Source organism: Somniosus microcephalus, unplaced genomic scaffold (genome assembly GCF_052327205.1).
Source record: "Somniosus microcephalus isolate GS21.2 unplaced genomic scaffold, FLI_Smic_1.0 unresolved_chr4, whole genome shotgun sequence".
NCBI lineage: Eukaryota > Metazoa > Chordata > Chondrichthyes > Squaliformes > Somniosidae > Somniosus > Somniosus microcephalus.
This window is the reverse complement of record NW_028225182.1, coordinates 5,599,364-5,627,191: the sequence shown is the minus strand read 5'-3', so window position 1 is coordinate 5,627,191 and position 27,828 is coordinate 5,599,364. Positions and strand designations below refer to the sequence as shown.

Here is a 27,828-nt window from a genome sequence, read left to right as displayed (position 1 = left end):
AACTGCCCAACATCTGATGGAAGGTCATCGACCGGAAATGTTAACTCTGTTTCTCTCTCTACAGATGCTGCCTGACCTGCTGAGTTCGTCCATCATTTTCTCTTTATATTACCGGAACTTGTAACCAGAGTATCAATTCCCTTTTCTCCAAACCACACTCCTTCCTTCCATGTAGCCTTGTCCAATCAACAGAGGGGAACGGACCAGGGAACTCCATCTGTGCTGATTGGCTCACCTAAAATAGCTTCACTCAATATAAAGGATGAGCTCACAAACATCAGGCACAGTGCAGTCTGGTCAAAGTCAAGCCCCTCCTTTCTTATTCAGAGACATGAACGAGAGTCAGACGCCACAAACTTTAATTAAAGACACAAATACGAGTAACACTTACTTCCAAATCGTTTCACTGATAAATTCTTTCACTTGATGTAAACGCTGACTGCTTTGAATCTGAAAATGAATACCGTGGGATAGTTTGTTCACTACTGATTATATTAGCTGTGAGTAGCAATGCAAAGTTTTCCGTAGTGTACTGGCTATCACATTTGCTTTACATGCGAAAAGTCCCGCGTGCCAGCCAAGGCGGGCGGGAACATTACAATAGCCAGTATTTTATTCTGTGCAGTGACCAGTCCTGTTAATTTTTATCGAAAGCTGCCCCATTTTTCTGCTTTCATAAGCAATGCAATTCTAAACGAGGTTCCTAAGATACAATGTGTAAAATTAGATGTGGTTAACAGTTCATTACTTACAAAGGGCAAAATGCTTTATTGAAATGTTTTTCGCCTTTCTTTCATTCTGTAAATTATGGTAATCGGTTATTTAATGGTGATTGCAAAAGATTCAACTGCAAGTTGAATAGTGGCCGGCGACGCGAGCGCTCGTTTGGGATTTGAATCGACGACTTCACGGAAACTTAAACAACCACCGAAGCGAAAATCGGACCCCGAGAACGCCGGTTCAAACCTAGCCAGATGAGAAGCTGACCATTGTAAAACCATTTTGTTTGTGTGGCTATTCTTGATGAGCAGAGCACTGGAGACCGAGACAGTGTCTTTGCCTTTTCGACCTGTCTTCTGACGCGCCGCCCGGGCCCACTCCAACAGTTAATGAGCTGTTAGGATGTTAATGTATCCGGGCTGCAGGAGGCCACCCCAGGCGCAGCAGAGGAGTCTCTGCATTAGTTCTCCGTGGAAACAGTATTTTCCCCTTCTCTCTTCCTCTTCTCTATATCCCTGTGCAGTTTCCTGAATCATTAAAGGGAGGGGACATTTTTAGAGACGCGCTTTTTTATTACTTATTGAATGGACAGCCAGCCGGACCGATTGAAACTGCAATTTCAATCCTGTCGCCGACCTTGTGTTTTCCTATTAATCTGTGTTGTTCTGCTTTCCATATTCTCAATGAGAATGCTCCCACCCTCAATTTTTAAGTCAAATAAGGCCCACCTCTTCAAATAGCGACACGCGAGTGGGAGATTCCCTAAATCAGCGCCAACTTTTCCCAAATCCTTCTTACAGTATCGCAAGCCAAACTGTGTCCTTTATGGGAAATATCATTGAGAATTACTTCATAATTCGCCTGACAATGCGCGTTTTATTTATATTGAACCAAACATGAAATTATTCCAGTTGTCATATTTACTAAACTTGAATGGAGAAAATACCTTAAATTGCCTCTACCCACTTTCGAACCGTTGAGTTTTCGTAAAGCGATCACCAGTACACACCGGAAAACCTCCAACACTTGGGTGCATTGCATTGCAGCGCCTCAATAGGAACAGGAGGAGGCCATTCAGCCCCTCGATCCTGTTGCGCCATTCAATTAGATCAGGGTTGATCTGTTTCATCATTTCATCTACCCGCTTTGTTTCTGTAACCCGTAATAACCTTACCCAACAATAATCTATCAACAGCAGCGGCAATCTTCAGCCTGACTCCAGCTGCACTCCCGGATCCAGACAGAAAAGGCTTCTTACTGAAGGCCACCCTGCAGATCAATGAATTACATTTCTGAACTTCAGGGATTCGGGGATTCCAGGGTTTAAAAGGGAACAAAAGATGAAATGGACCTCACTGTGGATCAGTTTTCTCTCACTCAGACGTATCTGATTGGTGAAGTTAAATAAAGAACAAGGGAGAAGCCGCTGTAGCCCTATTGACAGGAGAATAAACTAGCCATACATCTCTCACGTTTCCCAATTCTAACAGAAGTGTAATCGAATTGAAACGTTCACTCTGTTTCTTTATCCACATATACTGCTTGACCTCTTAAGAATTTCCACCATTTTCATTTTCTATTTGCGATTCCCAGCATTTGCAATAATTTTCTTTTGTCACTTAAAATAAACCCGCTGGTTGTTCATCCACAGCAGCATTAAACACAATGTTCCCGCCCAGGCTCAAACCAGGAACCTTTCGCGTGTAAAGCAAACGTGATAACCACTACACTACGGGAACCGCTGGGTACACATCGTCAACAGAGGGGAACTGACCAGTAAAGCCTCTCTGTGCTGATTGGTTCAGCTGAAACAACATCAGTCAATATAAAGGATGAGCTCACAAATATCAGGCGCAGTGCAGTCTGGTCAACGTCAGCCCCTCCTTTCTTATTCAACAGAGGAAGAAGAGACATGAGCGGGAGTCAGACGTCACAAACTTTTATTAAAGCTACAAATACGAGTAACACATACTTCCAAATCGTTTCACTGAAAACTTCTTTCATTGATGAAAAAGCTGACTGCATTGAATCTGAAAATGCGCACCGGGCAATATTTTGTTCACTACTGATTCTATTCTCGGTGGGTTACGCCGCAGCGGCTGCCGTAGTGTACCGGTTATCCATTTCGCTTCACACGTGAAATACCTGTGGTTCGAGCCCGGTCAGATATACGATATTCGCCAGGATTTCATTATATGCAGTGACCGATCCTGTTGGCTTTAACAAAAGTTGCGTCAAATTTCAGCTTTCATAAGCAATTAACAATTTAATCGTGATTCCTAAAATACAATGTGTAAAATGAGATATGGTTAACAGTTGATTACTTACAAAGTGCAAAATGCGTTGTTGAAGTGTGTTTCGCCTTTGTTGCATTCTGTAAATTATGGTAATCGGTTATTTAATGGTGATTGCAAAAGATTCAACTGCAAGTTGAATAGTGGCCGGCGACACGAGCGCTCCTTTGGGATTTGAACCGTGGGCTTCTCGGAAATTTAAACAAACACCGAAGCGAAAATCGAATGCCGAGAACGCCGGTTCAAACCTAGCCAGGTGAAGAGCTAACCATTGTAAAACCATTTTGTGTGTGCGGCTATTCTTGATGAGCAGAGCACTGGAGACCGAGACAGTGAGATTGCCTTTTCGACACGTCTTCTGAAGCGCCGCCCGGTCCCACTCCTACAGTTAATGAGCTGTTAGGATGTTAATGTATCCGGGCTGCAGGAGGCCGCTCCAGGCGCAGCAGAGGAGTCCCGGCATTAGTTCTCCGTGGAGCAGTATTTTTCGCTTCTCTCTTCCTCTTCTCTATATCGCTGTGCAGTTTCCTGAATCATAACAGGGTGGGGACATTTTTAGTGAGGCGCATTCTTTGTTTCTCATTGAAAAGACACACAGACAGACCGATTGAAACTGCACTTTGAATCCTGTAGCTGATCTTGTGTTTTCCTATTAATCTGTGTTGTTCTGCTTTCCACATTCTCAATGAGAAAGTCCCCAGACTCAATTTTTAAATAAAATAAGGCCCAGCCCGTCAAATAGCGACACGCGAGTGGCAGATTCCCTAAATCAGCGCAAGCTTTCCCCAATACCTGCTTACAGTACTGCAACCAAAACTGTGTCCTATATGGGAAATATCATTGAGAATTACTTCACTCACTGTAACGCTGCCATTTGAATGGCATAATTCGCCTGTCAATGCGTATTTTATTTATACTGAACCAAGCATGCAAATTATTCCAGTTTTCATATTCACTAAACTTGAATGGGTAAAGGGCATTAAATTGCCTCTACCCACTTTCGAACCGTTGAGTTTTCGTGCGTTAGCGGAATGCGATAACCATTACACACCGGAAACCCTCCAGCACTCGGGTGCATTGCATTGCAGTGACTCCATAGGAACAGGAGGATGCCATTCAGCCCCTCGAGCCTGTTGCACCATTCAATTAGATCCGAGCTGATCTGTATCTTCACTCCATCAATCCGCTTTTGTTCCGTAATCTTGAATACCCTTACCCAACAAATATCTATCGCCAGTATCGGCATTCTTCAACCTGAAGCCATCTCCTCTCCCGGACCGAGACAGAAACGATTTCTTACTGACTGCCACCCTGCAGATTAATGGATTACATCTCTGAAATTCAGCGATTCGGAGATTCCAGTGTTTAAAAGAGAACAAAAGATGAAATGGCTCTCACTGTGGATCAGTTTTCTCTCACTCGAAGTTATCTATTCAGTGAAGTGAAATAAAGGGCAATTAAAGAACAAGGGAGAAGCCGCTGTGCCCCTTTTGACAGGAGGATAAATTCACCTCTGGTTGTTCGCCAAACCTCGAACGTGACAACCGCTTCTCTGCGGACACCCCCGGCTCTATAGTAGCAGCAGAGGGGACCTGACTCAATGACCTCCCTCTGTGCTGATCGGCAATGTGTTGCCTCACTTTAAACAACTACTGTCCCACACTGAAAGCTCTCAGTCCCTCTTCTCCGCTGCCCTTTTCAAAAAATGTCACTGATTCCCCCCGCACACCCCTAATGTGTTCTCTTCCACACCCACACATTGGGGCCGCTCAGCCTCCCCCTGCCTCAACGCGATCAGCGATGTCACCCAGTTTGTAATATTAAACCCGGAACAAGTGCCCCAGAAAGAGTGTCTATAAACTAAATCTGTAACAGAATGTACTGGGCTTATTAACGGTGATTCAAGCAATTATTACTCATCTCACAGGCTAGATTTACTTTTATACAGTGCTTTATACAATCTTTTGTCACGCTGAATTCCTTGATTAAGAATCGTAACCGGATGAGTTCCAGTCGACCACCAGGGACCAGCTATGATTCCTGTATATATATATAGATATCAACCTGAATATGATTAGGGCGCTGTCTAGACCTCATGTCGCAACGGTAGTGCACCTGACTGCAGATCCAGAAGCTGCCTATTCAAATTATGTCGGGGTCACGGTTCCTTTGCAGCTCATATGTGTTTGGATAATTAACATATTAATTGTTATCTCACAACAATGAGAACTTGTATTAGATGTGTTTTTTATATTGGTTCAAGTGATGTAGGTCTCGCTGGCAAGGCCAGCATTTATTGCCCATCCCTGGGGTGGTGGTGAGCCACTGTTGTCGCCTTTCACCACTTAAAGGTCTGCATCATAGAATCAGAGAATGGATACAGCATAGAAAGAGGCCATTCGGCCCGTCCAGCCCATGCCGGCTCTCTGCAAGAGCCCTTCAGCTAGTCCCACTTCCCCACCCTCTCCCCATAGCCCTGCACATTTTATTCCTTCAGTTGCTTATCCAATATTTACATGTATCGGTATTATTTATTCATTGATTTGGGTGAATCTGTCTCATTCAAAAATATGTTCTGGCTATTTATTTCTGTCTTACTTTTAAATTACACGCAAATGACCTTATTCGGAACACCGATACACACAAATACATTGATCAATAACACACAGATACATTCACATTTATTCATCACCAGCGCAATGATACACCCAAAATCCATTTAGAAGAATCACAGTTTCAAACACAGGTATTTATATATTAATATCCTGAAGTATGTTATAAAAGTAAAGAAAATAAATATACAACTGACTCAAGTATTTTTACATGTATGTGTAACCTTTAGGTCGATGACCTTTCGTCATTAATTCTCTACCTACATATATAGAACTGGAAGATGCCAGTGCACCGTGTGAGACTGTGGCTGTTGTACAGCCGGTCTGAGGGAAGTAGAAGAGGCTGGAGCACTTTAATAAGGTTTCGAATGAAGATGGATGCACCCCAATAAATGACAAACTTTTTCAGATACATTGTAAATAGATCTGTAAGCCGCCGAGTCATGAAATGCTTTTACATGTAAACACGCAAAATTAATTTGTATCTAATACAGATTGATTCATTCTAATTACAGTTATTGCGTCACTTTACTTCAGTGATCACAAATAGTCGCATGATCAGAATTCGGCACTCTTACTGCCCGGGTTCAATGCCCGGTCAGGGAAATCATTTTTATAACAGTTATTTATTAAATTAAACTAATTTTGCTTCAACTCTAACACGCAGCTAACCTGGAAAATTGTTTTAATTATTATTAATTAAACGATAATCTTAGTTCATAGAATGACATAAATGCTAATGATACTTCATTAACATATATTGAGCTTTCTATGTGATGAACTGTTATGCAGATCTCATTTTACACCATGGCCCGGATTTTACGGTGCTTCCGACAGCGAATGCACAGCATAGGCTATTGTATGCCTTCAGAATGACTACACAAGTGCCAGGTATCCGCACGGCCAGAAATTGCGGTCTGTCAAGTTTCGCTTGGACACATCCACCGCATCCGCTGCAACATCACTTTTACTGTCACAGAATTGGGCTAACTACTGCCCAGCGAATGCCCACGAAACCCTTACACCTGGTAATATCAGGCGAAAGGCCTTCTTTTACCATTGTAAGGGTTAAAATCAATATTAAAATATGTTTTAAAAGTGATATAAACATACACTTACATTTAAAATTCGTTTAGGTAAATTTTGTTATGTTTAAAAATGTTACATTTATATTTCAAAACATTCAATTTGAATTTTAAATCATAGATTCATAGAATCATAGATTGATATGGCACAGAAGGAGGCCATGCAGCCCATTGAGTCTGCACTGGCACTTTGAAAGAGCTCTTCAAATAGTCCCACTCCCCTGCTTTTCCTCATAGTCCTGCAAATTTCTCCTTTACAATTATTTATTCAATTCTCTTTGAAAGTTACTATTGCGTCTGCTCCACCGCCCTTTCAGGCAGTGCATTCCCGATCACAACAACTGGCTGCGGTAAAAAAAAACTCCTCATCTCCCCTCTGGTACCTTTGCCGGTTAGGTTCAATCGGTGTCCTCCAGTTACCGACCCTCCTGCCACTGGAAACAGATTCTCCTTATTTACTCTTATCAAAACATCTTGTAAATTTAAAAACCTCAATTAAATTTCCTCTTAACCTTCTGCAGATAACAATTCCAGCTTCTCAGTCTCTCAAAATAACTAAAACAGCGATTTACTTGTACTTCTTGCAATTTAATATACTGTATTCGCTGCTCACGATACGGTCTCCTCTACATTGGGGAGACCAAATGCAGATTGGGCGACTGCTTTGCAGAACACCTCCACTCAGTCCGTACGGGTGACCCTGAGCTTCTGGTCGCATGTCACTTTAATTCACCGCTTCACTCCCACTCTGATCTCTCTGTCCTCGGGCTATTGCATTGTTCCAATGAAGCTCAACGTAAGCTCGAGGAACAGCACCTCATCTTTCGATTGGGCACTTTGCAGCCTGCCGGAATCAACATTGAGTTCAACAATTTCACATAATTATCCCTGCCCCCATTTTTCATGCAGCATGATTTTTGCCATTCCCATTTGCAACATTTTATCTTTCCTGCCTCTTACAAAAGTACAAGATGCTCTTTCTATTTCTTCCTCCCCTCCTAACCCCGCCCCCTGTCTCTGCACCTGCTTAATATCTGTTACATCTCCAACTTTTTCCAGTTCTAATGAAGGGTCCCAGACCTGAAACGTTAACTCTGTTTCTCTCACCACGGATGCTGCCTGGCCTGCTGAGTATTTCCAGTATTTTCTGTTGTTATTTCAGATTTCCAGCATCCGCAGTATTTTGCAATTATATTGAAGTCAACTCATCCCTGGGACCACACTCTCTTTGTGCGTGTCTCTCTTTCTTAGTCTCTATCTGTCTCTCTCTCTTTGTCTCTGCCTCTCTCTTTGTCCCTGTCTCTCTCTCTGTCTGTCTATCTCTTCTGTCTCTTTCTCACTCTGTTCACAGGTCAATTCTAGTTCTGAGCAAACACTCTGTTTTTCAGTTCCTCGTTAGTATAGTGGTGAGTATCCCCGCCTGTCACGTGGGAGACCGGGGTTCAATTCCCCGACGGGGAGGCTTTATTTTTTTTTATTACAACCCCAATTTTTTAACTTCTTCCCAGCTCCTTGAAATGCTCCTTGGAAAAGTTGAACTGGAAAAGTTCAAGTGAAATAATTTTAAAAGATTTACTGGCATATGAATAACTGTATAAAAACTTCCTGCACCTGTTCCTCGTTGGAATCGTGCTCTCCCTCTCTTTCCCTCTCACTGTTGTGTGGGGCAGAGAGGAGTCATAACGGCACAGAATGAGACCATTGAATGCATAATTAAATTCATTTATTTTGAACATGTGACCAATTATTCTTACTTCCGTGGTGTGAAATGTTATTTATTTGGAGATTTCTATTATGCTTATGGGATTCCGTACATACAGCATCGTAGGAATCCCCTGTGTGATTGGTTGGCCTGGCCAACGGATGATGCCGAACCGTGAGCGCCAATGGTATCCGTGGGACTTTATGCAGGCGTCCGCCAGCAGGCCCAAGAGTGCGAAGCTCCGGAGACACCAGTTAATTGGGATTTGTTTCTCAGTTCGGAGGCGTAAGCCGGCGAAAAACCTCCGATCGCAATTTCAAGGCCCATCGTATTTTAGGAGGCTGGTTTAAAATGTTCATTACTTACGACATCAGGAATCTGGGACAAATTTTGTTCAATATAACCGGACCGGTTATTGCAGAGAATAAAAATGTTCCACTCGAACATATCCACCCGGGTTCGATTTGAGAACTGTTGTTGTAGCAAGGCGAACATGATAGCCGCTGCACTACGGAAACCACGGCCAAGCGCATCAGCAGCGAACATAAAATCTCATGGTGATCACTTTCAGATTCAATGCAGTCAGCCATTAAATAAAGTGAAATAATTTTACAGTGAAAAGATTTGGAAGTGTTACTCGTATCTGTGCCTTTAATTAAAGTTTGTGGCGTCTGACTCCCATTCATGTCTCTGAATAAGAAAGAGAGGCTTGACGTTGACCAGACTGCACTGTGCCTGATGTTTGTGAACTCATCCTTTATATTGAGCGGTGTCTCATTCTTTGATCGGCGTCAAGGTTTAGCTCAGCGGTAACTTCGCAGTCTCAACTTAATTGTATGCTCGACCTCTTTCTCACCGCGGGCGTTGCATGGTGATTTTATTGTCATATTCAATCCCCTTCTTCTACACCGAAACAAATTGTAGCCGTAATTTTAAACCTATGCTGCTCATAGCGATCACCTTTAAATGATTCAGAAAACCAGTCCTTTCACCTCCGTCACACGGTTTCGATGCCTGGTCAGGAAAGTGACTTTTATAACACAGATTTTAAATCACAACCTGATGAAATTGGCTACATTCAGCTGATTTGAAAAAATTAGAATTGTATAAATTACCATTACTTACCCCATAACTTTCATTTGCAGAACGAAAGAATTAATAGCTTTGCACCATTAAAAATATTATGTCTGTCTATTCTTCCTACCAAAGTGAATAACCTCACATTTCCCTACATTATATTCCTTCTGCCACCTTATTGCCCGCCCACTCACTTAATCTGTCTATATCCCATTGTAGGCTCTTTGTGTCCTTCTCACAACTTACTTTCCCACCTAGCTTTGGATCATCAGGAAACTTGGATACATTACACTCTGTCCCTTCATCTAAGTCAGTAATATAGACTGTAAATAGCTGAAGCATGCGCACTTGATCCTTGCGGCACCTCACTACTTACAGCCTGCCAATCTGAAAATCACCCGATAATTCCTGCTCTCTATTTTCTGTCCGTTAACCAATCCTCTATTCTTGCTAATACATTACCTCCTGTCCCATGAGCCCTTATCTTGTGTAACAAGCTTTTACGTGTTTCCTTATCGAATGCCTTTTGGAAATCCAAATATGCTGCCTCCACTGGTTCCCCTTATAGTTCCAATGAATGCCTGAAGCAGAACATCCCGTTGCGCGAATGGAGCCTGTTTGTCGGACAATGCTACATGTCAGGAAGGAGTGTGGTAAGGAGATAAGGGAAGTGATACTCTGGTAACAAGGTCGGGTAATAAAAATCGAAAGTGCTGGAAACACTCAACAGGTCAGGCAGCAGCTGTGGAGAGAAGCAGATTTAACGTTTCCGGTCGCAAAACCTTCCATCAGAAGGTGGGCAGTTGTGTTAGGTTACACTATTAAACGTGCAAATTGTCACGTAGTAGAGGTAAGGAAAAGATATCAAATGTTTGGAACAGATACTTTAGAATTCGATAAAGGTTTGATTAACTTGTATATCGAACTCGGAACTATAACGTGTTGGAGTTCCTCGGCTAAAATTCGCAAAGATTTGTTTAAGAGCTGTTGTTAATTACATGTCTAATTATTGCGGGATTAATAAATCTGACATATAATGCTGCGAACACTTTTGCTGCACTGCGCGTTCTCCAGCTGTGCTCGGAGCGCCGTCCCCTTCAATCCATCGCTCACAGGGACTGTTCCATTCAGCATTTCTTTTCTCTGGGCCTTGGTGAAATTTCATAGATTGAAAGCGACGCGTCTCAACCCCAAGCTCGTCACCCACATGCTAACCGCTACACAGCAACCACACTCTGCTCCCGTGAGATGTAAGCCCGGGAAATGTTTCAAGCTCGAGTGCAGTTACAAGCAGAACTCATTCAAAGAAAGTCCACATCATTGAGGCGCCTGAGTCTTTGCACCGAACTCCTTCCCAAAGAGTTGAGATTAATGCGGGGGTGATTTGGGCACATCTTTCCCCACATTACAATACTTCAAAGGGACTTCAATGGGCTTAAAGCGCTTTGGGACGTCCTGAGTTCGTGAAAAGCTGTGTATCAAAGCCAGTGTTTTTTTTTGCAAAAGTTCGAACAGCAAGTTCATAATTCGCGGGCAAAATAAGGGCTCGTCCGGGATCCCTCGCAAGTTTCATCCAATAACCCCGAAGCAAGAATCATGCCAACCTAGCGAGCTGATAAATTTGACTGGAGATAAGAGGTAAGCATTTTAAAACCATTTTGTTTGTGTGGTTGTTCTTGATGAGCAGAGCACTTAAGACTGAGACAGTGACTTTGTCTTTTCGAACTGTCTACTGAAGCGCCGCCCGGGCCCACTGCTACAGTTAATGAGCTGTGTTGAATATTGGATGGGATAAAAATTGATAAAGAGGAGGTACTAGAAAGCTGGCTGTACCAGGACCAGTTGAAATGCATCCTAGGATGCTGAGGGGAGTAAAGGTGGGAATTACGGAGGTGCTGACCATAATCTTCCAATACTCATTGGATATGGGGTGGTGCCAGACGTCTGGAGAATCGCAAATGTTACACCCTTGTTGAAAAAAGTGTATAAGGTTCAACCCAGCAACTACACGCCAGTCAGCTTAACGTCGGTAGTGAGGAAGCTTTTAGAAAGGGTAACCCTGCACAAAATGACCAGTCACTTGGACAAGTGTGGATTAATTAAGGAAAGTCTGCTCGGATTTGTTAAACGCAAATCGTCTTTTCCCAACTTGATTGCATTTTTTGATGAGGTGAAGGAGAGGGTTGATGAGTGATATGCAGTTGATGTGGTGGACATGGACTTCCAAAAGGCATTTGATAAAGTGCCACGTAACAGGCTTGCCAGCAAATCTGAAGCCCATGGAATAAAATGGACAGTGGCAGCATGGATGTCAAATTGGCGAAGTGACAGGAAACAGAGAGTAGTGCTAAACTGTTGTTTCTCTGAATGGAGGAATGTACACACTGGTGTTCCCCAGGGATCGGTACTACGACCACGGCCCTTCTTGACATATATTAATCCTTTGGAGTTAGGTGTCCAGGGCACAATTTCATAATTTGCAGATGATACAAAACTTGGAAGTATAGTGAGCAGTGAGGAGTATAGTGATAGACTTCAAGAGGACATGGATCGGCTGGTGGAATGGGCGGACATGTGGCAGATGAAGTTAAAAACAGAAAAGTGCGAATTGATACATTTTGGTCGGAAGAATGAGGAGAGGCAATATAAAATAAAGGATACATTTCCAAAGTGGTTGCAGGAACAGAGATACCTGGGGGTGTATGTACACAAATCGTTCAATGTGGCAGGACAGGTTGAGAAACCAATTTAAAAAGCTTACAGTAACCGGGGCTTTATAAATAAAGGCGCAGAGTACAAAAGCAAGGAAGTTATGATGAACCTTGATAAAACATTGGCTCGGCCACAACTGCAGAAATTATGTGTTCCAGAAAATTTTATCCCGTGCAATAACTGGTCCCATTAAATTAAACAAAAGTTGCCCCAGATTCCTGGTGACATAAGCAACGAGCATTTTAAACCAGACTCCTGAAATACAATCGGCCTGGAAAATGCGATCGGAAACTCGCCGCTGGCTAACGCCTCTGAATCAAAAAACCAATACGACTTACCTGGTGTCTCCAGAGCTTCGGTCTCTTGCTGCCCTGGGCCTGCTGGCATACGCCTGCATAAAGGCCCATGGATCCCAGGGGCACACACGGTTCGCAAGCCTGGGTGTCCTTGTGCACCAGTCGCTGAAGGTAAGCATGCAGGTGCAGCAGGCGGTTAAGAAGGCAAATGGTATGTTGGCTTTCGTAGCGAGAGGATTCGAGTACAGGAGCAAGGATGCCTTGCTGCAGTTGTACAGGGCCTTGGTGAGACCACATCTTGAGTATTGTGTGCAGTTTTGGTCGCCTTATCTGAGGAAGGATGTTCTTGCCATGGAAGGAGTTCAGCGAATATTGACCAGGCTGATACCTGGGATGGCAGGAATGACATATGAGGAGAGATTGGGAGGATTGGGCTCGTACTCGCTGGAGTTTAGAAGAATGAGAGGGGATCTCATTGAACTTATAAAATTCTGACAGTACTGGAAAGACTAGATGCAGGAAGGATGTTCCTGATGGTCGGGGACTCCAGAACCAGGGGTCACAGTCTAAGGATAAGGGGTAGGCCATTTAGGACAGACATGAGGAGGAATTTCTTCACCCAGAGAGTGGTGAACCTGTGGAATTCTCTACCACAGAAGGCAGTAGAAACCAATTCATTAAATATATTCAAGAAGGAGTTGGATATATTTCTTAAGGCTAAAGGGATCCAGGTGTATGGGGAGAAAGCAAGTTTAACCAGAGGAATATCCGCAGTCAGGAGCTGAAAAGGAACAAGAGCTGAAGAAACACCAGAAAAAAGATAAGAAATATCAGCAATTGCGATCAACTCTTTAATGCGTGTTCTCGTAGTTTAGTGGTTTAATTGTTGTAATCAACATTCATTAACCGAAAGCGTTGTTTTGCAGAATGGAAGAAATGCTCACAGTAAGGGACAGTCGAAAGTTGAGTAATTTAACTTTAATAATTTGTGAAAGTTTATTCATTGACGAAGATTTATACCCTATCAGAATTTACGCACTGTGTATTTTAGGATTCTGCTTTAAATTGTTCGTTGCTTCTGACACAAGAAAGCTGTTAAATGTATTTCACAGAAAAATAATGTTTCTGTCCGGGCTCGAAACGGGGACATTTCGCGTGTGAATCGAACTTGATAACCGCTACACTATGGAAACCTCTGCTTAATTGAGCATCGAGAAAGCACTGTTCAGACAGAAGTGACACTACAGAATCGCTCTTTCTGCAATGATTTCCTTTCACTGGCATTTCTCTGACCGAACTGCACAAGTCAATAATGTTCCTTTCAAACTCATTAAACTGCCGAATTTCCTTCCCTCTGATTTAACGCATAGGTTTAAATTGTTCTGCAAACCATGAACCAGGTTCACCTGAATTCCAAGGTGTGTAAGGAAATCAAGCATCAAAAGCCCTTTCATTAACCACAGGGATTCAGGCAATTTTCTGATCGCAAAGCGCTTTCTCACCTTGTCAATATCTCTCGTCTATTTGCCGGTGTTTCCCGATTCTGCCTGTCTCTCTGGCTCTGTTTATTCTGTGTGGCCACCTGCAGGTTGATTTTGAGCGAATACCTGTGCTTGTGTCTTGTCACATTAAATAAATGAGGAATTGTGGCGCTTCTCTCCCTGACACTGGGGAAAGAGTGAGACAGTCGTTGGAGCAAGTGTCTGGTTATTGTGAAACGGCAAAGAAAAGAATAATTCTGGAATTACCCAAAGGAACAGTGACCCCGACGTGATTTGAAAACGCAGGCCTTCTGATGCGGAGTCAGACACGCTACCGTTGCGCCACGAGCTCCGACAATATAAAACGCGCTGTTTTCATATACACACGTTCCACAAACACTGTTTCATTCCTCCTGCCTTCTCCTGATTCCTCAGTGTCATTCGCAGAAGCGCCTGATGCCCTCATTTGTTTAACGTAACAAGCAGACACAAACACAGGTATTCCTTCAAAATCAAGCCGCAGGTGGCCACAGACACAATAAACAGAGCCAGAGAGAAAGACAGAATCGGGAATCTCCGGAAAATAGACAAGAGATATTGACAAGGACTAAAGCACTTTGCGATCAGAAAATTGCCTGAACCCCTGTGGTTAATGAAAGGGATTTTGCTGCTTGAGTTCCTTATACGACTTGGGCTTCTGGAGAACTTGTTTCGTAGTGTCCAGAAACGCGGCCCAGACATGCTGTTGTGACCGGGCCGGGCCTGACTGCAATCAGCGACAATGAAATAGAGTTTCGACCGGCCCGGCTAGCTCAGTCGGTAGAGCATGAGACTCTTAATTTCAGTAGTCGTGGGTTCCAGCCCCACGTTAGCCGGTATTTATTTTGTTAAACTTTTATGTTGCTTTCAAAGCGTCATTAATTGAGCGATAACCTTGTTTAGCACAATGAAAGAAATGCGAACTGAGAAAATACTGCAGATGCTGGAAATCTGAATTGAAACAGAAAATGCTGGAGATACTCAGCAGGTCAGGCAGCTTCTGCGAAGAGAGAAACAGAGTTAGCGTTTCAGGTCGATAACCTTTCGTCAGAAATGGAAAAAAGAGGTAATGGAACAGATTTTTAAGCAAATGTAGGGGATTCTATGAGATCATGGCTGATCTCCTGCCTCAAATCCATTCACCGGCCCTATCGCCATATCCCTTGATGCCCTTACCAGACAGAAATCTGCCGACTTCTGCTTTGAACATACCCAATGACTTGACCTCCACAGCCATCTGGGGTAGAAAATTCCAAAGATTCACCACCCTCTGTGTGAAGAAATTTCTTCTCCTCTCAGTCCTGAATGGCCTAACCTTTATCCTGAGGCTGTGGCCCCTGGTTCTAGACTCGCCAGCCAAGGGAAACATTCTCCCAGCATCCAACCGATCAAACCCTGTAATAATTTTGCATGCTTAATGAGATCCCCTCCCATTCTTCCGAATTCAAGAGATTGCAGGCCTAGTTTACTCAATCTCTTCTCATACGAGGTCAGTGACAGTCTTGCAAATGGTGACTTGATATTCGGTAGTGGGGTCATGGTCCAGGCGGAGGTAGGAGGAGGTGTTGGAGAGTTGGCGTACAGCTTCCGCTAGGTAGAGGTCGGTTCGCCAAACAGCAACAGCACCACCCTTGTCAGCAAGTTTTGTGCTTTGCATGTTAACTGTTAACTGTTACCCATATCTCATTTTACACAATATATGGGCTACTCCAGCTCCTAATTCTTTTGTTTTATTTGTTATTTCCACACACAGGAGAGCAATCTCGCCCCTGGACAAGCAGAAGGAGCAAGTTCCAACAAAATGATTCCGCAAACGTGATAACTGCTACACTGTGGAACCGTCTCCACTTTCAGTACCAGGTCAGATGGAAATGTTAGACTTTTTTGAGGATGTAACTGGTAGAATAGATAAGGGAGAACCAGTGGATGTGGTGAATTTGGACTTTCAGAAGGCTTTCGATAAGGTCCCACATAAGAGATTGGCGTGCAAAGTTAAAGCACATGGGATTGGGGGTAAGGTACAGACTTAGAGAGAGAACTGGTGGGCAGACAGGAAGCAAAGAGTATGTCTAAACGGGTCTGTTTCCAAGTGGCAGGCAATTACTAGTGGGGTAGGGCAGGGATAAGTGCTAGGACTCCAGCTACTCACAATATATATTAATGATCTAGAAGGTTGAACTAGATGTAATAACTCCAAGTTTGCAGATGACACAAAGCTGGGTGGGCATGTGTGCTGTGAGGAGGATGCAGAGAAACTCCAGTATGATATGGACAGGTCAGGTGATTTAGCAGAAGCATGGCAGATGCAGTATAATGTGGATAAATGTGAGGTTATCAACTTTGGTGGCAAAAACAGGAAGACAGCTTATTATCAGAATGTCAATAGATTGGGAAAAGGGGAACTGCAATGAGACCTGGGTGTCCGTGTGCACCAATCGCTGAAGGTAAGTATGCAGGTGCAGCAGGTGGTTAAGAAGGCAAATGTTGGCCTTTATAGTGAGAGGTTTCGAGTACAGGAGCAAGGATGTCTTGCTGCATTTGTACAAGGCCTTGGTGAGACCATACCTTGAGTATTGTGTGCAGCTTTGGTCACCTTATCTGAGGAAGGATGTTCTTGCCATGGAGGGAGTGCAGCGAAGATTCACCAGACTGATACATGGGATGGCAGGAATGACGTATGAAGACAGATTGAGATGATTAGGCTTATATTCGCTAGAGTTAAAAGAACGAGAGGGGATCTCATTGAAACTTACAAAATTCTAACAGGACTAGACACACTAGATGCAGGAAGAATGATCCCGATGGTGCGGGAATCCAGAACCAGCGGTCACAGTCTAAGGATAAGGGGTAAGCCACTAAGGGCTGAGATGAGGAGGAATTTCTTCACCCAGAGAGTGGTGAACCTGTTGAATTCTGTACCACAGAAGGCAGTTGAGGCCAATTCATTAAATATATTCAAGAAGGAGTTAGATATATTTCTTAAGGCTAAAGAGATAAAGGGATATGGGGAGAAAGCAGGGACAGGGTACTGAATGTGGATGATCAGCCATGATCTCATTAAATGGCGGAGCAGGCTCGAGGGGCCGAATGGCCTACTCCTGCTCCTATCTTCTATGTTTCTATGTGAATGGAGCAGGTGAACTGCTGAATCCCACTTTTAAGGGATGCCCCAATGTCATTGCAGTGGTGTGAAATTAAATGAGTTCCGCTAGGTAATTAGAAGTAAAGACTGAAAGCAGCGCCTTAGACCGCTCGGCCATCCTGACTCGTCCAGTTAATTTCTGCATCTCATCACTTCCGCATGAAGAACGTTTCCGTCCGGGTGCTTGTTCAATGCTGATGAAGGCTCAGTGACCGGGATATCATCTCCCCCGGGGTTTTCCTGAACTTGTGCTCGGTGTATGGGAAGGTTTGTCCTGGGTCCCTGGTATCTTGCAGCTCCAGGGATGGGCAGTAACAATCTGAGCTCTGGAGCTGGGGAAAAGCGAGTAATTAATGGATTTAACCCAGGGGTTTAAATTGTTCTGCAAACCATGAACCAGGTTCATCTGAATTCCAAGGTGTGTATGGAAATCAAGCATCAAAAGCCCTTTCATTAACCACAGGGATTCAGGCAATTTTTTGATCGCAAAGCGCTTTCTCACCTTGTCAATATCTCTCGTGTATTTGCCGGTGTTTCCCGATTCTGCCTGTCTCTCTGGCTCTGTTTATTCTGTGTGACCACCTGCAGGTTGATTTTGAGCGAATACCTGTGCTTGTGTCTTGTCACATTAAATAAATGAGGAATTGTGGCGCCTCTCTCCCTGACACTGGGGAAAGAGTGAGACAGTCTTTGGAGCAAGTGTCTGGTTATTGTGAAACGGCAAAGAAAACAATAATTCTGAAATTACCCGGAAGAACATTGACCCCGACGTGATTTGAACACGCAGCCTTCTGATGCGGAGTTAGACGCGCTACCGTTGCGCTTCGAGCTCCTACATTTCAAACCGCGCTGTTTTTATATACACACGTTCCACAAACACTGTTTCATTCCTCCTGCCTTCTCCTGATTCCTCAGTGTCATGCACAGAAGCGCCTGATGCCCTCATTTGTTCAACGTACCAAGCAGACACAAACACAGGTATTCCTTCAAAATCAACCCGCAGGTGGCCACAGACACAATAAACAGAGCCAGAGAGAAAGACAGAATCGGGAATCTCCGGGAAAAAGACAAGAGATATTGACAAGGACTAAAGCGCTTTGCGATCAGAAAATTGCCTGAACCCCTGTGGTTAATGAAAGGGATTTTGCTGCTTGAGTTCCTTATACGCCTTGTCTTCTGGAGAACTTGTTTCGTAGTTTGCAGAAACGCGGCTCAGACATGCTGTTGTGACTGGGCCGGGCCTGACTGCAATCAGCGACAATGAAATATAGTTTCAACTGGCCCGGCTAGCTCAGTCGGTAGAGCATGAGACTTTTAATTTCAGAGGCGTGGGTTCGAGTCCCACGTTAGGCGGTATTTATTTTGTTAAACTTTTATGTTGCTTTCAAAGCGTCATTAATTGAGCGATAACCTTGTTTTGCACAATGAAAGAAATGCGAACTGAGAAAATACTGCAGATGCTGGAAATCTGAATTGAAACAGAAAATGCTGGAGATACTCAGCAGATCAGGCAGCTTCTGCGAAGAGAGAAACAGAGTTAACGTTTCAGGTCGATAACCTTTCGTCAGAGATAATGGAACAGATTTTTAAGCAAATGCAGGGGATTCTATGAGACCATGGCTGATCTCCTGCCTCAAATCCATTCACCGGCCCTATCGCCATATCCCTTGATGCCCTTACCAGACAGAAATCTACCGACTTCTGTTTTGAACATACCCAATGACTGAGCCTCCACAGCCATCTGGGGTAGAAAATTCCAAAGATTCACCACCCTCTGTGTGAAGAAATTTCTTCTCCTCTCAGTCCTGAATGGCCTAACCTTTATCCTGAGGTTGTGGCCCCTGGTTCTAGACTCCCCAGCCAAGGGAAACATTCTCCCAGCATCCAACCGATCAAACCCTGTAATAATTTTGCATGCTTAATGAGATCCCCTCCCATTCTTCCGAATTCAAGAGATTGCAGGCCTAGTTTACTCAATCTCTTCTCATACGAGGTCAGTGACAGTCTTGCAAATGGTGACTTGAGATTCGGTAGTGGGGTCATGGTCCAGGCGGAGGTAGGAGGAGGTATTGGAGAGTTGGCGTACAGCTTCCGCTAGGTAGAGGTCGGTTCGCCAAACAGCAACAGCACCACCCTTGTCAGCAAGTTTTGTGCTTTGCATGTTAACTGTTAACTGTTACCCATATCTCATTTTACACAATATATGGGCTACTCCAGCTCCTAATTCTTTTGTTTTATTTGTTATTTCCACACACAGGAGAGCAATTTCGCCCCTGGACAAGCAGAAGGAGCAAGTTCCAACAAAATGATTCCGCAAACGTGATAACTGCTACATTGTGGAACCGTCTCCACTTTCAGTACCAGGTCAGATGGAAATGTTAGAATTTTTTGAGGATGTAACTGGTGGAATAGATAAGGGAGAACCAGTGGATGTGGTGTATTTGGACTTTCAGAAGGCTTTCGATGAGGTCCCACATAAGAGATTGGCGTGCAAAGTTAAAGCACATGGGATTGGGGGTAAGGTACAGACTTAGATAGAGAACTGGTTGGCAGACAGGAAGCAAAGAGTATGTCTAAACGGGTCTGTTTCCAAGTGGCAGGCAATTACTAGTGGGGTAGGGCAGGGATAAGTGATGGACTCCAGCTACTCACAATATATATTAATAATCTAGAAGGTTGAACTAGATGTAATAACTCCAAGTGTGCAGACGACACAAAGCTGGGTGGGCATGTGTGCTGTGAGGAGGATGCAGAGAAACTCCAGTATGATATGGACAGGTTAGGTGATTAACAGAAGCATGGCAGATGCAGTATAATGTGGATAAATGTGAGGTTATCAACTTTGGTGGCAAAAACAGGAAGACAGCTTATTATCAGAATGTCAATAGATTGGGAAAAGGGGAACTGCAATGAGACCTGGGTGTCCGTGTGCACCAATCGCTGAAGGTAAGCATGCAGGTGCAGCAGGTGGTTAAGAAGGCAAATGTTGGCCTTTATAGTGAGAGGTTTCGAGTACAGGAGCAAGGATGTCTTGCTGCATTTATACAAGGCCTTGGTGAGACCATACCTAGAGTATTGTGTGCAGCTTTGGTCACCTTATCTGAGGAAGGATGTTCTTGCCATGGAGGGAGTGCAGCGAAGATTCACCAGACTGATACATGGGATGGCAGGAATGACGTATGAAGACAGATTGAGATGATTAGGCTTATATTCGCTAGAGTTAAAAGAACGAGAGGGGATCTCATTGAAACTTACAAAATTCTAACAGGACTAGACACACTAGATGCAGGAAGAATGATCCCGATGGTGCGGGAATCCAGAACCAGCGGTCACAGTCTAAGGATAAGGGGTAAGCCACTAAGGGCTGAGATGAGGAGGAATTTCTTCACCCAGAGAGTGGTGTACCTGTTGAATTCTGTACCACAGAAGGCAGTTGAGGCCAATTCATTAAACATATTCAAGAAGGAGTTAGATATATTTCTTAAGGCTAAAGAGATAAAGGGATATGGGGAGAAAGCAGGGACAGGGTACTGAATGTGGATGATCAGCCATGATCTCATTAAATGGCGGAGCGGAGCCGAATGGCCTACTCCTGCTCCTATCTTCTATGTTTCTATGTGAATGGAGCAGGTGAACTGCTGAATCCCACTTTTCAGGGATGTCCCAATGTCATTACAGTGGTGTGAAAATAAATGAGTTCCGCTTGGTAATTAAAAGTAAAGACTGTCAGAAGTGGGATTCGAACCCACGCCTCCAGAGGAGACTGCGACCTGAACGCAGCGCCTTAGACCGCTCGGCCATCCTGACTTGCTCCGTTAAGTTCTGCATCTCATCACTTCCACATGAAGAACGTTTCCGTCCGGGTGCTTGTTGAATGCTGATGAAGGCTCAGTGACCGGCATATCATCTCCCCCGGGGTTTTCCTGAACTTGTGCTCGGTGTATGGGGAGGTTTGTCCTGGGTCCCTGGTATCTTGCAGCTCCAGGGATGGGCAGTAACAATCTGAGCTCTGGAGCTGGGGAAAAGCGAATAATTAATGGATTTAACCCAAGGGTTTAAATTGTTCTGCAAACCATGAACCAGGTTCATCTGAATTCCAAGGTGTGTAAGGAAATCAAGCATCAAAAGCCCTTTCATTAACCACAGGGATTCAGGCAATTTTTTGATCGCAAAGCGCTTTCTCACCTTGTCAATATCTCTCGTGTATTTGCCGGTGTTTCCCGATTCTGCCTGTCTCTCTGGCTCTGTTTATTCTGTGTGACCACCTGCAGGTTGATTTTGAGCGAATACCTGTGCTTGTGTCTTGTCACATTAAATAAATGAGGAATTGTGGCGCTTCTCTCCCTGACACTGGGGAAAGAGTGAGACAGTCTTTGGAGCAAGAGTCTGGTTATTGTGAAACGGCAAAGAAAACAATAAATCTTAAATTACCCGGAAGAACATTGACCCCGACGTGATTTGAACACGCAGCCTTCTGATCTGGAGTCAGACGCGCTACCGTTGCGCCACGAGGTCCGAAAATATAAACCGCGCTGTTTTCATATACACACGTTCCACAAACACTGTTTCATTCCTCCTGCCTTCTCCTGATTCCTCAGTGTCATTCACAGAAGCGCCTGATGCCCTCATTTGTTTAACGTACCAAGCAGACACAAACACAGGTATTCCTTCAAAATCAACCCGCAGGTGGCCACAGACACAATAAACAGAGCCAGAGAGAAAGACAGAATCGGGAATCTCCGGGAAATAGACAAGAGATATTGACAAGGACTAAAGCGCTTTGCGATCAGAAAATTGCCTGTGGTTAATGAAAGGGATTTTGCTGCTTGAGTTCCTTATACGCCTTGGGCTTCTGGAGAACTTGTTTCGTAGTTTGCAGAAACGCGGCTCAGACATGCTGTTGTGACCGGGCCGGGCCTGACTGCAATCAGCGACAATGAAATACAGTTTCGACCGGCCCGGCTAGCTCAGTCGGTAGAGCATGAGACTCTTAATTTCAGAGTCGTGGGTTCGAGCCCCACGTTAGGCGGTATTTATTTTGTTAAACTTTTATGTTGCTTTCAAAGCGTCATTAATTGAGCGATAACCTTGTTTTGCACAATGAAAGAAATGCGAACTGAGAAAATACTGCAGATGCTGGAAATCTGAATTGAAACAGAAAATGCTGGAGATACTCAGCAGGTCAGGCAGCTTCTGCGAAGAGAGAAACAGAGTTAACGTTTCAGGTCGATCACCTTTCGTCAGAGATAATGGAACAGATTTTTAAGCAAATCTGGGGATTCTATGAGACCATGGCTGATCTCCTGCCTCAAATCCATTCACCGGCCCTATCGCCATATCCCTTGATGCCCTTACCAGACAGAAATCTACCGACTTCTGTTTTGAACATACCCAATGACTGAGCCTCCACAGCCATCTGGGGTAGAAAATTCCAAAGATTCACCACCCTCTGTGTGAAGAAATTTCTTCTCCTCTCAGTCCTGAATGGCCTAACCTTTAGCCTGAGGCTGTGGCCCCTGGTTCTAGACTCCCCAGCCAAGGGAAACATTCTCCCAGCATCCAACCGATCAAACCCTGTAATAATTTTGCATGCTTAATGAAATCCCCTCCCATTCTTCCGAATTCAAGAGATTGCAGGCCTAGTTTACTCAATCTCTTCTCATACGAGTTCAGTGACAGTCTTGCAAATGGTGACTTGATATTCGGTAGTGGGGTCATGGTCCAGGCGGAGGTAGGAGGAGGTGTTGGAGAGTTGGCGTACAGCTTCCGCTAGGTAGAGGTCGGTTCGCCAAACAGCAACAGCACCACCCTTGTCAGCAAGTTTTGTGCTTTGCATGTTAACTGTTAACTGTTACCCATATCTCATTTTACACAATATATGGGCTACTCCAGCTCCTAATTCTTTTGTTTTATTTGTTATTTCCACACACAGGAGAGCAATCTCGCCCCTGGACAAGCAGAAGGAGCAAGTTCCAACAAAATGATTCCGCAAACGTGATAACTGCTACACTGTGGAACCGTCTCCACTTTCAGTACCAGGTCAGATGGAAATGTTAGAATTTTTTGAGGATGTAACTGGTAGAATAGATAAGGGAGAACCAGTGGATGTGGTGTATTTGGACTTTCAGAAGGCTTTCGATAAGGTCCCACATAAGAGATTGGCGTGCAAAGTTAAAGCACATGGGATTGGGAGTAAGGTACAGACTTAGATAGAGAACTGGTTGGCAGACAGGAAGCAAAGAGTATGTCTAAACGGGTCTGTTTCCAAGTGGCAGGCAATTACTAGTGGGGTAGGGCAGGGATAAGTGCTAGGACTCCAGCTACTCACAATATATATTAATGATCTAGAAGGTTGAACTAGATGTAATAACTCCAAGTGTGCAGACGACACAAAGCTGGGTGGGCATGTGTGCTGTGAGGAGGATGCAGAGAAACTCCAGTATGATATGGACAGGTTAGGTGATTAACAGAAGCATGGCAGATGCAGTATAATGTGGATAAATGTGAGGTTATCAACTTTGGTGGCAAAAACAGGAAGACAGCTTATTATCAGAATGTCAATAGATTGGGAAAAGGGGAACTGCAATGAGACCTGGGTGTCCGTGTGCACCAATCGCTGAAGGTAAGCATGCAGGTGCAGCAGGTGGTTAAGAAGGCAAATGTTGGCCTTTATAGTGAGAGCTTTCGAGTACAGGAGCAAGGATGTCTTGCTGCATTTGTACAAGGCCTTGGTGAGACCATACCTAGAGTATTGTGTGCAGCATTGGTCACCTTATCTGAGGAAGGATGTTCTTGCCATGGAGGGAGTGCAGCGAAGATTCACCAGACTGATACATGGGATGGCAGGAATGACGTATGAAGACAGATTGAGATGATTAGGCTTATATTCGCTAGAGTTAAAAGAACGAGAGGGGATCTCATTGAAACTTACAAAATTCTAACAGGACTAGACACACTAGATGCAGGAAGAATGATCCCGATGGTGCGGGAATCCAGAACCAGCGGTCACAGTCTAAGGATAAGGGGTAAGCCACTAAGGGCTGAGATGAGGAGGAATTTCTTCACCCAGAGAGTGGTGAACCTGTTGAATTCTGTACCACAGAAGGCAGTTGAGGCCAATTCATTAAATATATTCAAGAAGGAGTTAGATATATTTCTTAAGGCTAAAGAGATAAAGGGATATGGGGAGAAAGCAGGGACAGGGTACTGAATGTGGATGATCAGCCATGATCTCATTAAATGGCGGAGCGGGGCCGAATGGCCTACTCCTGCTCCTATCTTCTATGTTTCTATGTGAATGGAGCAGGTGAACTGCTGAATCCCACTTTTAAGGGATGTCCCAATGTCATTACAGTGGTGTGAAAATAAATGAGTTCCGCTTGGTAATTAAAAGTAAAGACTGTCAGAAGTGGGATTCGAACCCACGCCTCCAGAGGAGACTGCGACCTGAACGCAGCTCCTTAGACCGCTCGGCCATCCTGACTTGCTCCGTTAACTTCTGCATCTCATCACTTCCACATGAAGAACGTTTCCGTCCGGGTGCTTGTTGAATGCTGATGAAGGCTCAGTGACCGGCATATCATCTCCCCCGGGGTTTTCCTGAACTTGTGCTCGGTGTATGGGGTGGTTTGTCCTGGGTCCCTGGTATCTTGCAGCTCCAGGGTTGGGCAGTAACAATCTGAGATCTGGAGCTGGGGAAAAGCGAATAATTAATGGATTTAACCCAAGGGTTTAAATTGTTCTGCAAACCATGAACCAGGTTCATCTGAATTCCAAGGTGTGTAAGGAAATCAAGCATCAAAAGCCCTTTCATTAACCACAGGGATTCAGGCAATTTTTTGATCGCAAAGCGCTTTCTCACCTTGTCAATATCTCTCGTGTATTTGCCGGTGTTTCCCGATTCTGCCTGTCTCTCTGGCTCTGTTTATTCTGTGTGACCACCTGCAGGTTGATTTTGAGCGAATACCTGTGCTTGTGTCTTGTCACATTAAATAAATGAGGAATTGTGGCGCTTCTCTCCCTGACACTGGGGAAAGAGTGAGACAGTCTTTGGAGCAAGAGTCTGGTTATTGTGAAACGGCAAAGAAAACAATAAATCTTAAATTACCCGGAAGAACATTGACCCCGACGTGATTTGAACACGCAGCCTTCTGATCTGGAGTCAGACGCGCTACCGTTGCGCCACGAGGTCCCCGGTTCGAAACCGGGCGGAAGCATTTTGTAAATCATGTTCATTTAAATCGTAGAAAAATGGATCAATTCGCATTTGTTATGCAATGTAACAAAGTCCTGTTACATTTGTGTTAATCTGTACAGTTGTACACACACACAGAACACTACGGTTTCGCTCGCTGACTTCCGTTTCCAGCCCTGACCGTGCAGACAGCCCCTCTCAAAGTTGCACATTCCGGCTGCTTTCAGTTGAATTGTGAAAGATTATTCAAGGATCCTGCAGCTTTACCTCGGTTCACAACAGCAGATCTAAGCCCCGTTTCTGCAAACTACAAACCATGTTTTCCAGAATTCCAAGGTGTATACGGAACTCAACCATTAAAATTCCCTTCATTAACCACAGGGGTTCAGGCGATTTTCTATGATTCTATAAAAAGTTATTGAAGTTTGACTGTCATCCGGTATACATGTTAGCAATTCCTGCAGTGTGCAACAAAATGTTGTGGGTTGATTAATGATAATAGAAACAGTTATGAAGTGTCTCACAGACTTCAATGATCCCTTAATACCGTTGGTTAACTAAAATCTATCAATTGCAGGTTAAAATGAGGAATTCATATTGCATCTTTGAAAGAGCTATCCAATCAGTCCCACTCCGCTGCTCTTCCCCCATAGCCCTGCTGACACTCCTGCCAGTGGAAACGGTTTCCCCCTTAATTTTGATCACCTCTATTAAATCTCCCCTGACCAGTGAATAATGGAGCTCAACGCGGGCAAGTGTCAGATCATCCACTTGGGGCCTAGCAAAGATCAGTCAGTGTGTGGTCTGAAAACATCATGTGAGAGAATCGGTTTTTTCTGTGAAATAGCCGGTCCCGTTAAATTTTACAAATGTTGCCCCAGATCGCTGCTCTCTCAAGCAATGAACATTTTAAACCATTCTCCTGAAATGCAATGTGTAAAATGAGATATGGGTTAACAGTTCAGGAGATGCAAAGAGCAAAATAAATGAATGAAGTTTCGACTGTCCCTCAGTAACCATATTATTATGTCTTTCATTCCGCAAAATAAAGTTACCGGTTAATTAATGGTGATTAAAGCAGTTCTTATTTATTCACATTAGATGCATGTAATTAATTTAATAAAGTTACATCGCATTCATGAATAAGAAACGGTGATATCAAAATTTCTTCCCTAACCGTGAATCGAACCCAGCCTGCAACACTGATAGGAATAAATTATTGAATCATTTAATGGTGCCTCGAAAAATATCACACTACTAAATTAAAATCACTGCTTTAATGTGTTTCGGTGTTGAAGGGGATTGAAAAAAGCCCAGACTGCGCCCGCGGTGAGACAGAGTTCGAACTTACAAAGAAGTTGGTGCTGCGAAGTAACCGCCAAGCGAAAGCTGACAACGATTAAAGAAGGAGACAGCGCTCAATATAAAGGAAGAGCTCACAAAAGTTAACTTTCTGTATTCTATGTAAAAGGACTCTCAAATCCTTGAATATACTCAATGACTGAGCATCCACTGCCCTCTGAGGTTGAGAATTGCAAAGATCACAAGCCTCTGAGTGAAGAAATGTCTCCTCATCTGAGTCTCAAATAGCCGGCCCCTAATCCTCAGACTCTGCCCCCCAGTTCTAGACTCTCCAGCCAGGGGAAACAACCTCTCAGCTTCTATTCTTTCAAGCCCTCCAAGAAAATTGTACCTTTCAATGACAACACATCTCGTACTTCTGAACTCCAGAGATTATAGGCCCAATCTACTCAATCTCTCCTCATAGGACAATCCAATCATCATTGAATACAATCAGGTTTGATTCCCAGTCAGGGATTTCAGTTCTGACAAAGACAATTGAAGTCTGTGAGAATCTTATTAATTGTATTAAAACGAACAAAAATGTGTGTTGCACACTGAAGGAAATTGTAACATGTTTGCTGGGTGACAGTCAAACTTAAATAACTTTCTTCATAGATTCATAGATTTATAGCCAAAGGCGACTGTTTTATCCAGCGTTTCCGTAGTGTAGTGGTTATCACGTTCGCCTAACACGCGAAAGTCCCCGGTTCAAAACCGGGCGGAAACATTTTGTAAATCATGTTCATTTAAATCGTAGAAAAATGGATCAATTCGCATTTGTTATGCAATGTAACAAAGTCCTGTTACATTTGTGTTATTCTGTACAGTTGTACACACACACAGAACACTACGGTTTCGCTCGCTCACTTCCGTTTCCAGCCCTGACCGTGCAGACAGCCCCTCTCAAAGTTGCACATTCCGGCTGCTTTCAGTTGAATTGTGAAAGATTATTCAAGGATCCTGCAGCTTTACCTCGGTTCACAACAGCAGATCTAAGCCCCGTTTCTGCAAACTACAAACCATGTTTTCCAGAATTCCAAGGTGTATACGGAACTCAACCATTAAAATTCCCTTCATTAACCACAGGGGTTCAGGCAATTTTCTATGATTCTATAAAAAGTTATTGAAGT

At 43.9% G+C, this 27,828-nt stretch overlaps 8 non-coding genes across 8 annotated transcripts; 3 read left to right on the top strand and 5 right to left on the bottom strand.

The window, feature by feature from the left end:
• Positions 1–2,386: 2,386 nt before the first annotated feature.
• Positions 2,387–2,459, bottom strand: trnav-uac (transfer RNA valine (anticodon UAC)). The gene has a single exon. It is a non-coding gene; the product is annotated as a tRNA-Val (tRNA).
• A 15,981-nt stretch (positions 2,460–18,440) lies between these two features.
• On the top strand, positions 18,441–18,513 carry trnak-uuu (transfer RNA lysine (anticodon UUU)). Its single transcript has one exon. It is a non-coding gene; the product is annotated as a tRNA-Lys (tRNA).
• Positions 18,514–20,884: 2,371 nt separating this feature from the next.
• trnal-cag (transfer RNA leucine (anticodon CAG)) lies at positions 20,885–20,967 on the bottom strand. The gene has a single exon. It is a non-coding gene; the product is annotated as a tRNA-Leu (tRNA).
• Positions 20,968–21,603: 636 nt separating this feature from the next.
• On the bottom strand, positions 21,604–21,675 carry trnaw-cca (transfer RNA tryptophan (anticodon CCA)). Its single transcript has one exon. It is a non-coding gene; the product is annotated as a tRNA-Trp (tRNA).
• A 441-nt stretch (positions 21,676–22,116) lies between these two features.
• trnak-cuu (transfer RNA lysine (anticodon CUU)) lies at positions 22,117–22,189 on the top strand. Its single transcript has one exon. It is a non-coding gene; the product is annotated as a tRNA-Lys (tRNA).
• Positions 22,190–24,560: 2,371 nt separating this feature from the next.
• trnal-cag (transfer RNA leucine (anticodon CAG)) lies at positions 24,561–24,643 on the bottom strand. The gene has a single exon. It is a non-coding gene; the product is annotated as a tRNA-Leu (tRNA).
• A 636-nt stretch (positions 24,644–25,279) lies between these two features.
• Positions 25,280–25,351, bottom strand: trnaw-cca (transfer RNA tryptophan (anticodon CCA)). Its single transcript has one exon. It is a non-coding gene; the product is annotated as a tRNA-Trp (tRNA).
• Positions 25,352–27,353: 2,002 nt separating this feature from the next.
• trnav-aac (transfer RNA valine (anticodon AAC)) lies at positions 27,354–27,425 on the top strand. The gene has a single exon. It is a non-coding gene; the product is annotated as a tRNA-Val (tRNA).
• The last annotated feature ends 403 nt before the right edge of the window (positions 27,426–27,828 follow it).